Below are 10,000 nucleotides of genomic sequence, written 5' to 3'. Positions count from 1 at the left end.
AACGCACATAACACGGACATAATTAATTAATATGTATGCACTTGTATCGTGCGATAAACTTATATCTAAGCTAAGTTTTATTTATTAAAATAGGGTCAAAATAGAAAAGTATGACTTAAGTACAACCACAAAAACTTGGTCATTATTATGGCATTCATCTTATTATCTATAATCCATTATGAGATTAATTAATTAATTAAATGCTCACTTTTATTTCTTCTATTCTTCTATTCTTTATATCTCTTTTTCTATTCGTCTATTATCTTTATCTCTCTCTTTCTCTCTCCCCCTCTCTTTCTCTCTATTTCTATCTATCTCTTACTTATTTTCTTTCCATTTCTCTATTTCTGATCTCTATTCAACGCGAACAATCTAATCGACTATCCGTTTTCCTTTTTTTCTTTTACTATTTCTTCCTCTTTCATTCTCTTTCTTTTTTCTTCTTTTTTTTTTTTTCAAGCTTTCATTCGTCCTATCCAATCCTATCTCTCGTGATAATAAGCCTAACGGAAATCATCATGCTTTCACGTTCGTTCGTTCGTTCATTCGTTCGTTCATTCGTTCGTTCGAAATATATTATGAAAATTTACGGTGAGTAAAATTTCTTGGACAAATTTTTAACTTCTTTTCTTTATCGGTTGAAAAAAAAAAAAAAATGAAAAAAAAAGAAGAATAAAAAATGTCAAATCTCAAAGGGAGAAATTTATTCCGTCAATCAATTCATTCGAGATGTGAACACTTTTCTCTTATCATTTAAATACAATGTTCAAAATGTGGAAATTTTCTTTTATATTTTTTTTTTATGAAAAATATTCCTTCGTAAGAAGATCAATTTTTTTTTGTTAATATATGTATATATATATATATATATATATATATATATATATATATTTGTTTTTGTCGTTGTTTTAATTAATTTTTACACTTTTTAAAAATAAAGTTTTCATTTAATATCAAATTATCCCAAAGAGTATAAGTTTTTTTTCGAACTTTTCCTATTCTTTCCTTCTCTCTTTCCTATTCTTCTTTTTATTTTATTTCTATTTCTTTATTTCTCTCGTTCTATAAGAGATCGTATTATGTTCGTTAAATGATCGAATAGAAACGATGAGTTTGGATGGCTGACTTTCACGGGTATAAGTTACTTAATAAAAAATGTCTCTCTCAATCAGTTTTATCTCTCTCTCTCTCTCTCTCTCTCTCTCTCTCTCTCTTCTCTTTATTGTTTCCTCTTCTTTGTATTTTTTCTCTTTTTTTTATCCCTTTTGCTTTTGCTCTTGCTCTCTCTCTCTCTTTCTCTCTGGCTATGAATTTTTGATTAGTCGGAGACTAAAGAAGAGTCCGATATCTTCTATTGGTCCGCTCTCTTGCCTTCTTCAGCCCTTCGTCTATCGATCTGAAAATGAATAAAAGTGGAAAATTAACATTCAAATGTTATACTAAATATAAATATTACGATAAACATTTATCCATTTACTTTCTTATACAATATATATATGTATATATATATATATATATATATATATATATATAAAAAATTGGAATTTATTATTTATTATATAATTATATATTAATTATTATGTATATTATAATTGCAACAAAATATATTATTTTATAATATATGTAATATAACAATAATATTATATATGTGTATATATATATATATATATATATATATATTATAAAATAATTTTATATAAATATATTAAATAATTAATAATATATCTATACCCCTAATTACAATATATAATATCCGTGGATTATATATACATCATACATCATATATATATATATATATATATATGTATGTATGTGTATAATAATGAAGGGGTATAGATTTTTTTAATTTTTTGTTTTATAATCTTCTATTTCGTTTTCGTTTCTTTTGTTCTTTTCTCTTTTTCTTTTTTCTTTTTTTGTTTTATTTTTCTTTTCTTTTCAAATCAACGATAAACATCTTTTCGATTCCCGTATAATATCTCTTCTGAGAGGGTGGACGATATTACGTGGAAGGACTACGATCTAGGATTTCTCTCTTCTGATATAATGTAAGCCCCTTGAAGAGTACCAATAATTTGACGTAATTTAATAAACACGAGGGCTGCCTTCGCGTACGCGCACAGCTCGTGCGACTGTTATTACTGACAGTTTGATCGGTATCTCGAGAGTGCATAATAACGATGCACTCTAGCGAATCGCTTATAGTGGTGACCGATCATCGGTCATGCAAATTGGCAGCCCAAGAAGGGATACCTTACTCGTCCTTACACATACATACATACATACATACATACATACATACATACATACATACATGCTTACATATATACATATATACATACATAAATAAATAAATAAATATATATATATATATATATATATATACACATTTGTTTGATTTATATTATGTACGACAATAATTCAATTTATTTTTCATTTGTGCACCTCTCCTTTTGTTTGTCATATCACATTAAAAGGATTTCTTTACTTTTTCTTTTCTTTCCTCTTTTTTTCTTTTTTCTTTTTTCTTCTTTCTTTCTTTCTTTTGTTTTATTCCCCATGAAGAAATTTCAAATTCATTATAATCTATTAAATTGGATTATTAACTTTGATGATAATCAATGTAATCATAGTATCTATATAAAATATGTTTAAATTATGTAATGTGACTTATTGGTGAATGAAACAAATGTATGCGGTGTATAAGTAATATATTATAAGAAAATTGTAATAAAATCTTCGGATGATTTAGTCGGCACGTCTTCGAAGTTAATTGGTTAATCATTTATAAATGATTAATGGAGAGTAAGAGGTAGTACTTCAATTATTTGGGAATAATAAAATCGATGCATGCATGTATGCATGTACGTACATATATATAAAGGGTGTCCCGTTAACGAGATATTCAACTTTTGCTTCGTATATTTCTGAATATATCATACGTTAAATGAAATTTGTGTAATATATGTTTAACAAAAAAGATGTATACAATAAAAATTGTATTAAAAGATACAAATATATAATATAGAAACGATCTGATAAATCTTTTATAATATATAAAGATCTATAACTATATTTTCCATTTTATAGAGTTATACATTTGGAATAAAAAAAATCTCTTAATTTATTCGTAAGACATTCGTTTTTTTTTTCTTTTTCTTTTTTTTTTTTATGTTTAAGATCAATAAAGCATATTACAAAATTTAACAGAACTCATTGCAAAAAATTTACAACGAAGAAAATTCTATAACGTGAAAGTTATATTGTATAATTATACTGTAGAAAGAGTAAGTATGCATTTTGTTGGTATCATGAAACAAATTGAAACTTAAAAAAAAAATTCAGACATACGTGTATATATATATATATATATATATATATATATATATATATAATTATATATACGTATGTGTGACTTGGACAACGTTATAGAGGGTTAACGGAACACCATGTATATAATAATAATTGAGTAGTATGCAAAACGATGTTGCAAAACGAACAAAAGCTACCACCCACCAAGTACTCTCTCTCTCTCTCACTCTCTCTCTCTTTCTCTCCTTTTCTTGTTTCATAGTCCGAGTAAAATTCATTTGATGTACCTGGGTATTTAAAGCACCGCTTTAAATCAATGGGACTTAATAATCAGTTCGAAGGCTCGTAATTCTTTAGCGCTCAGGAACGAGAGGTTGTAGGGTAACGGATATCGCAATGGGCTGTGGAAGAAACGTAGAGGCGTGCCGTGTCTTCGGTCGTGTATACTTGGGAGAAAAAAAAAAAAATCATCAAGAACTCTGTATAAATTATCGGTCACAAATTTTCTCAATCAAATTCTTTTGTTTTTTGTTTCTTTTTTTTTTCAACCACGATTATATACATACACACATGCATACGGTGTTACACTAAATGAAATTCCTTCGTTTATATTTATCAACGATTCGATTACTATCAAATTACATGAATTTTCGATAAATAAATCAATAATAATATTATGTCTTCTCGTATATTTGTAAGAAATTAATTTACTTCTCTTTTTCTTTTCTCTTTCTCTCTTTTTTTAACTCCGTTAGTCTTAAAAAACATAAATACACATTCCATTAACTTTCTATGATAAGAAAGTTACGTGTATGTAAGAGTTATTAATTAATATTGTTATTATTATTATTATTGTTATTGTTGTTGTTGTTGTTGTCGTTGAATTGATATTGAAATAAATAATGTCGGAATTCTTTCAATATTTTATATCTATTATAAATAATGTAACATGAAATATTATATATATGCACAATATTAATATAGTGTTGGATTGGATAATAAATAATGTAAAAATTTTTATAATAAAAAATAAATACAAATGGGTAGTATTATTATATCGTTATAAAATATATCATTATGAAATTCTAATGTTATTTATTATTTTAACCCAACCCATAATAATAATAATAATAATAATAATAATAATTAATAAATAAATGAATCAATTGATTAGATAATTAATTTCTTACGTGATATTAATTTTTTTCTTTTTATTTTGGGAAGCAAATTTTTTTGATATTGGCATTCCTATGAGATCCATGATCGAGTAAAAACAGTATCTATGGTGGAACCGAGACGATCTTATGACGATAAATACACGACGTTAGTTCACCAACGTAAAATAAGGCGACTCTTCGCACAGGTATCACCATCCGTCGAAACAATAACCCTTTTATGGTCTCCTGCCATGCGTGTTCGCACAATGGCAGGGAGCAGCGAGCGGGTATACACAGAGAATCGGCCAGTGACGTAGAAACACGTTCGAGTTGTGCCACGAAAGATAGATCCTTTATTTTCAAATTATTTTTCTTATTATTATTATTATTATTATTATTATTATTATTATTATTATTATTATTATTATTATATTTTATCACATCATATCATTTTATTCGAGGATCAAATTATTTCATCTTTCAAATATTGAATTATCATTGACAAATTATTTACTTCATCTTTAATATCGAATGAATGATCATTAATATCGACGATAAATAAAATGAAAGATTTTCGATGTTCTTTTTATATCTTACAAATGAAAATAAATATGTAGTATAGGGTTTGATATTTTTTATTTATTTCTTTTTTTTTTTCTTTCTCCAAAATAATTCTGTACTGCAAAACAAATTTGTAATGTTAACCATTCTCTTGATCTTATAATGTATAATTAATTTATGTATTTATACAATAAAAAAAAAAAAAATAGGAAAAAACAGGTATCAGAAATTATATACAAATATATATATATATATATATATATATATATATATATATAATTACTAAATAGTAATATATATATAATGTGTGCATTAGTTCGATATATAATCAGTAGTGCATATAAGTACATTAATATATAATAAAATTTATCGAATTATTTGAAACAAACAAAAAGGAAAAAAAACAAAAGAAAAAAAGAAAATTGTGATTAATCATTAAAAAAACAGAGCGAAAAAAAGGGAGCATTACAGTGACCTCGTAGAAAGAATTTTTAAAATGCTTTACAAAAATGTCATTAAAAAAAAAAAAAAAAAAAAAAAGAAAAAAAAAAATTTCAATTACTTGAAATAAATGAAATTATATTAGGACTTTCTGTGTAAATTTCTTCGAATGATATTATATAAAATTTTACGAAACGATAGAACGATGTTATATCTCAAATAGAAAAGTATGAAATTATATGGAAGGAAATAGAATAGTTTTTACGGAGTAAGTATAATTTCTGTTTTTCTTAGTATGTAAAGAGAGAGAGAGAGAGAGAGAGAGAGAGAGAGAGAGAGAGAGAGAGAGAGAGAGAGAGAGAGAGAGGTTTCAAAGTACAAAGGTTACGCCAGTGCGACGGTTTACTGAGGGGGAAAGATAGGCCGACGAGGAGGAACAAAGCGACCCACGCTACGGATATCGTCGTAGTAATATCCACATGACTAACCTAAGGGCGCCATAGCACAGAGTACTGGGACAAAGCGATTCTGTATTTTTATATATATATATATATATATATATATATATATATATATACATATACATATAGTGACGGCCATTATTAAAGGCGAATCTTGGTTGGTTTAGCAATGTATCCCTTTTTTTTTTATCTGATATATCTGACGCAATCCTAATTTTCAAACTAGAAATACTACAATAGATTATATTTAAAACGAACGTGCTATGTTTTATGCAAAACATAAAGATTTTCATCGAAAATTTACGAAACAAATTATCTTTTTTTGTTCTAATATTTCATACGCGAAAAAAATATCTTTTCACACGTAAATTGTTTTCTTTCTTTCTTTCTTGTTTCTTCTTTTTTTTTTTTTTTTTTTTTTTTTCTTTTTTTTTTTTAATAAGATAAACTATTAAAATTTTCCTTTTGTTATTATTAATGGCCGCCAATGTTTATATGCAAGTACGTACGCATATACAGTATATAAGTATACGCAGATAGATTTATACATCTATAAATATTTATAATCATATGTAGGCCGAGTCGGCATATCCTTTCTGCGTGTACGCTTACGCTTTATAATGATAATAACATGGATAGTTCCGTGTAATTTGTCTTACGTTAGATATTAAATTAGAATTGATTCGATATTTTCAAATGAAAATACAAATTCATGAAGAATTTCTACGATTAAAAGTTAATTAAAAGTTAATAAGGATAAGAATGAAAATATATTTTCTTTATTACGATCGTATTCTTTTTTTAATATCGGACGATAAAGAAAAAGAAATAGAAAAAAAAAAAAAAAAGAAAGAAGAAAAAAATTGATTTCTCTCAATGACAAAAGGAGCGACAAGATTGATTGAATTAAAGATAACGGGATTAACATAAATTAATTCTATTGTGATGATTTAAATCAATTAATAAATTAAATGAATGAATTAAATTCTAACGATGTAATAAGATAATGAAAATTTATTACAATAAATAAATCAATTCTGAAAGGATTTATTCGAATTAATTAATTTAAATGATATGATTTTATTATAATATAAATTCTATTTTCGTTGTATTAATTTAAGGAATAAAAATTCTTTTTTTTTTTTTTTTTTTTTTTTTTTTTTTAATAAATTCAATTCTCAATTCAATTTGAATTAATATAAACAAATGAATCCCATATAATCCGTTATTATTATATTTCGCTTTGATAATGTTAGAATACACATATGAAACATCGTATCAGATTTATTATCAAAAGGATCAAAGACCGGGCAACTTGGTCGACCTTCCCTCGGCCGGCATCTTCTTTTTCTTCTTTTTCTTCTTCTTCCTCTTTTTCTTCTTCTTCTTCTTCTTCTTCTTCTTCTTCTTCTTCTTCTTTGCTTCGGCAAATTCTGGAAAGGCAGACACCGAAGAAGAGGTCGGTGGCCCCTAACCAACCGCTCCGTCTGGACACGCTCGTGGAACACGCAGGTGCGTCTACTTGCGTGGAACGCATACGAATAAGTTATTCCTATGCGCGTTTCTACCGAAGAGATGCCGACGCCAACACCGACACCGACACCGACATCGACGCCGACGTCGACGCCGACGCCGACGCCGACGACGTGAATCGGACAAATAAACAAATTAATTAACTAAATAATAATAATAATAATAATAATAATAATAATTGTGAAAATAATAATTTAATTATTATTAAATTAAATTAACAATAATCTATCATTTCTTAGGATACTTGTACGATTAATCGTACGTTGTTAACTTTTCTACGTTGGTACTTTTTTTTCTTCTTCTTCTTTTCTTTTTTTCTTTTTTCTTTTTTTTTTTTGTATTTATTTATTTATTTATTCATTTATTCTTTTTTTTTTCTTTCCTTTTTTCTTTTCTTTTTTTCTTTCTTCTTTTTTTTTTAAACGAAGATTAAAAAAAAAAAAGGAAGAAAAAAGAATTCCATCAGAAGTTCGAACTTCTTACAAATAATTTCTCTCGTACACTCGTACTTCATTAATTAATTAATTAATTAATTAATTAATTTATTTATTTATTTATTTCATTTTTTCTTTCTTCTTTTCTTTCGCCTATATCAAAATCGATTTCATTTCCTTCATTAGATTATTATAATTATTGTTTATTTAATGGATTGAATTTTTTGGGAATAGGAAGAAAGAAAAAAAAAAAAAAAAGAATTATGATATAGAAGTGAACTTTCATTTTTTATTCTCCCCTCTTGTGAAAACATAAAATATACGAGTGATATTCACTCTCGTTCTCGAGAAGTATTTTTGAACAAATCTCTCTCTCTCTCTCTCTCTCTCTCTCTCTTGTAAAAGTGAGTCTTAACACGTGAACTGATTACTCGTGTAAACTGCCGCAAAAGTGGCGTAAACGAGCGTGACGCGTTCTCGAGCGTGCCTTACTTTTATCGATTCTTGTATTTTTCTTTCTGTGATTTCTCGTCTCTCTCTCTTTCTCTCTTTCTCTTTTTTCTCTCTCTCTCTATCTCTCTCTCTATCTTTCTTTTTCTCCCTCTCTCTTTTTCTCCCTCTCCCTCTTTCTCTTTTTCTTTCTCTCAACGAGAACAGCTGTTCCGAAGACACCTGCCGGAGAAAACGAAATTCCCTTTCGTGGAATACTTTGAAACGCACGATAACGCAAAGCGAACGTTTCTAAACAAGCTAGATAAAACGTCAAAAGAATCGTAATAACGTTATGATGTATGACAGTGGTCTATATATATATACATGGTGTACCGTAATTTCTTAGAAATCGTTCCGTCGATGGATTCTGCATATATGGTCAACTAGGATATACGTTTGTATGAATATATTTTATATATATATATATTTTTTTTTTTTTTTATTACTTTCATATGCAAAATTTAACGTCGAAGAAGTTCTTAGAAGTTATGAGACACTGTGTATATATATATATATATATATATATATATATATATATATATATATATATATATAAATAGATATGAATATCTAAATGTTTTATATCGCATCTCATTTTTTTTGTCACAAAATGAATGCTTACTTCATATTCGAAGTATGTCAAATATAACTTATATATACTTTTATATATATAAAATTTTTACTGTATAAAAATTATTAAATAAAAATAATATACTATAGTATATAACCTATGTGTACAACTGCATTATATGATTGCATTTCCACGTAATAAATTTTTTTTTTCTTTTTTTTTTTTTTTTGAGGCACGATAACAAATTTAGGTGTTAAAGGGTTAAGGAAAAATATTACACCACGTTTTTTCGACGACGATCATATGACATCATGTCTAATTAATAGGACAAATTGGAATTGAATTTTTAAAGGGCGTTAAAAAAGAATTAAGAAAAGGATAAAAAAAAAAAAAAAAATAAAAAGAAAAAAAGAAAACAACAGAAAGGAAAGGAAAAAATATTTGATTCGTTTTTTCGCTCTTCTTTTTTTCTTCTCTTCTCTTTTTTTTTCTATTTCCTACATCGTTCGCTTTAATAATAATAATAATAATAATAATAATAATAATAATAATAATAATAATAAAAAAATAAAAAAAAAAAAAAATAAAAAAAATGAAAAGAAAAAAAAGGAAGGGAAAAGAAAAAACGATTCTAAGGAGCTAAACGGAAGTATCGATTGAACGTGTCGCGAGACTCGCGGATGTAAAGTTTTAAAGTAAAGTCATGGATTTCCGGTGCGACCTCCGGAGTTCGCAAAGAAACAAGGCCGAGGTTCTTCTCCTCGGCCAAAGGCTGGGTTCGTTGCACGCGTTGGTCTCACAGCAAGTGAATCACGAATGTGAAACAACCATCGATCATCATTCCTTTCGCTCTTTTAGGTTTCTTTGTTTTCTTTCTTTATTTATACGCCGATATTATATAACACGATGACAATTATTTATTCGAATAAATATTATTAAATATATGATTAACATACAATCGATAATATCAATATAAATTGATTGATATTCGTAATAAAATAACTCAGTGATAGTAATAATAATATCACTGACGCAATA

At 26.8% G+C, this 10,000-nt stretch overlaps 1 protein-coding gene across 15 annotated transcripts in view; it reads right to left on the bottom strand.

Annotated features, from left to right (window-relative positions):
• Nucleotides 1-969: 969 nt before the first annotated feature.
• LOC124426259 overlaps nucleotides 970-10,000 on the bottom strand; it is a 180,570-nt gene continuing 171,539 nt past the window's right edge. For 12 of the 15 annotated variants that reach the window (XM_046967730.1, XM_046967725.1, XM_046967721.1 and 9 more), the window contains one exon: nucleotides 970-1,396. The gene's annotated coding sequence lies outside the window, so the exon portion shown is untranslated. Of the gene's footprint in view, nucleotides 1,397-3,502; nucleotides 3,759-7,134; nucleotides 7,497-10,000 lie in introns of those variants that run through there. The other 3 variants (XM_046967729.1, XM_046967727.1, XM_046967728.1) reach the window with 3 other exon arrangements.

Source organism: Vespa crabro, chromosome 8 (genome assembly GCF_910589235.1).
Source record: "Vespa crabro chromosome 8, iyVesCrab1.2, whole genome shotgun sequence".
NCBI lineage: Eukaryota > Metazoa > Arthropoda > Insecta > Hymenoptera > Vespidae > Vespa > Vespa crabro.
This window is presented reverse-complemented; position numbering and strand designations above follow the sequence as displayed.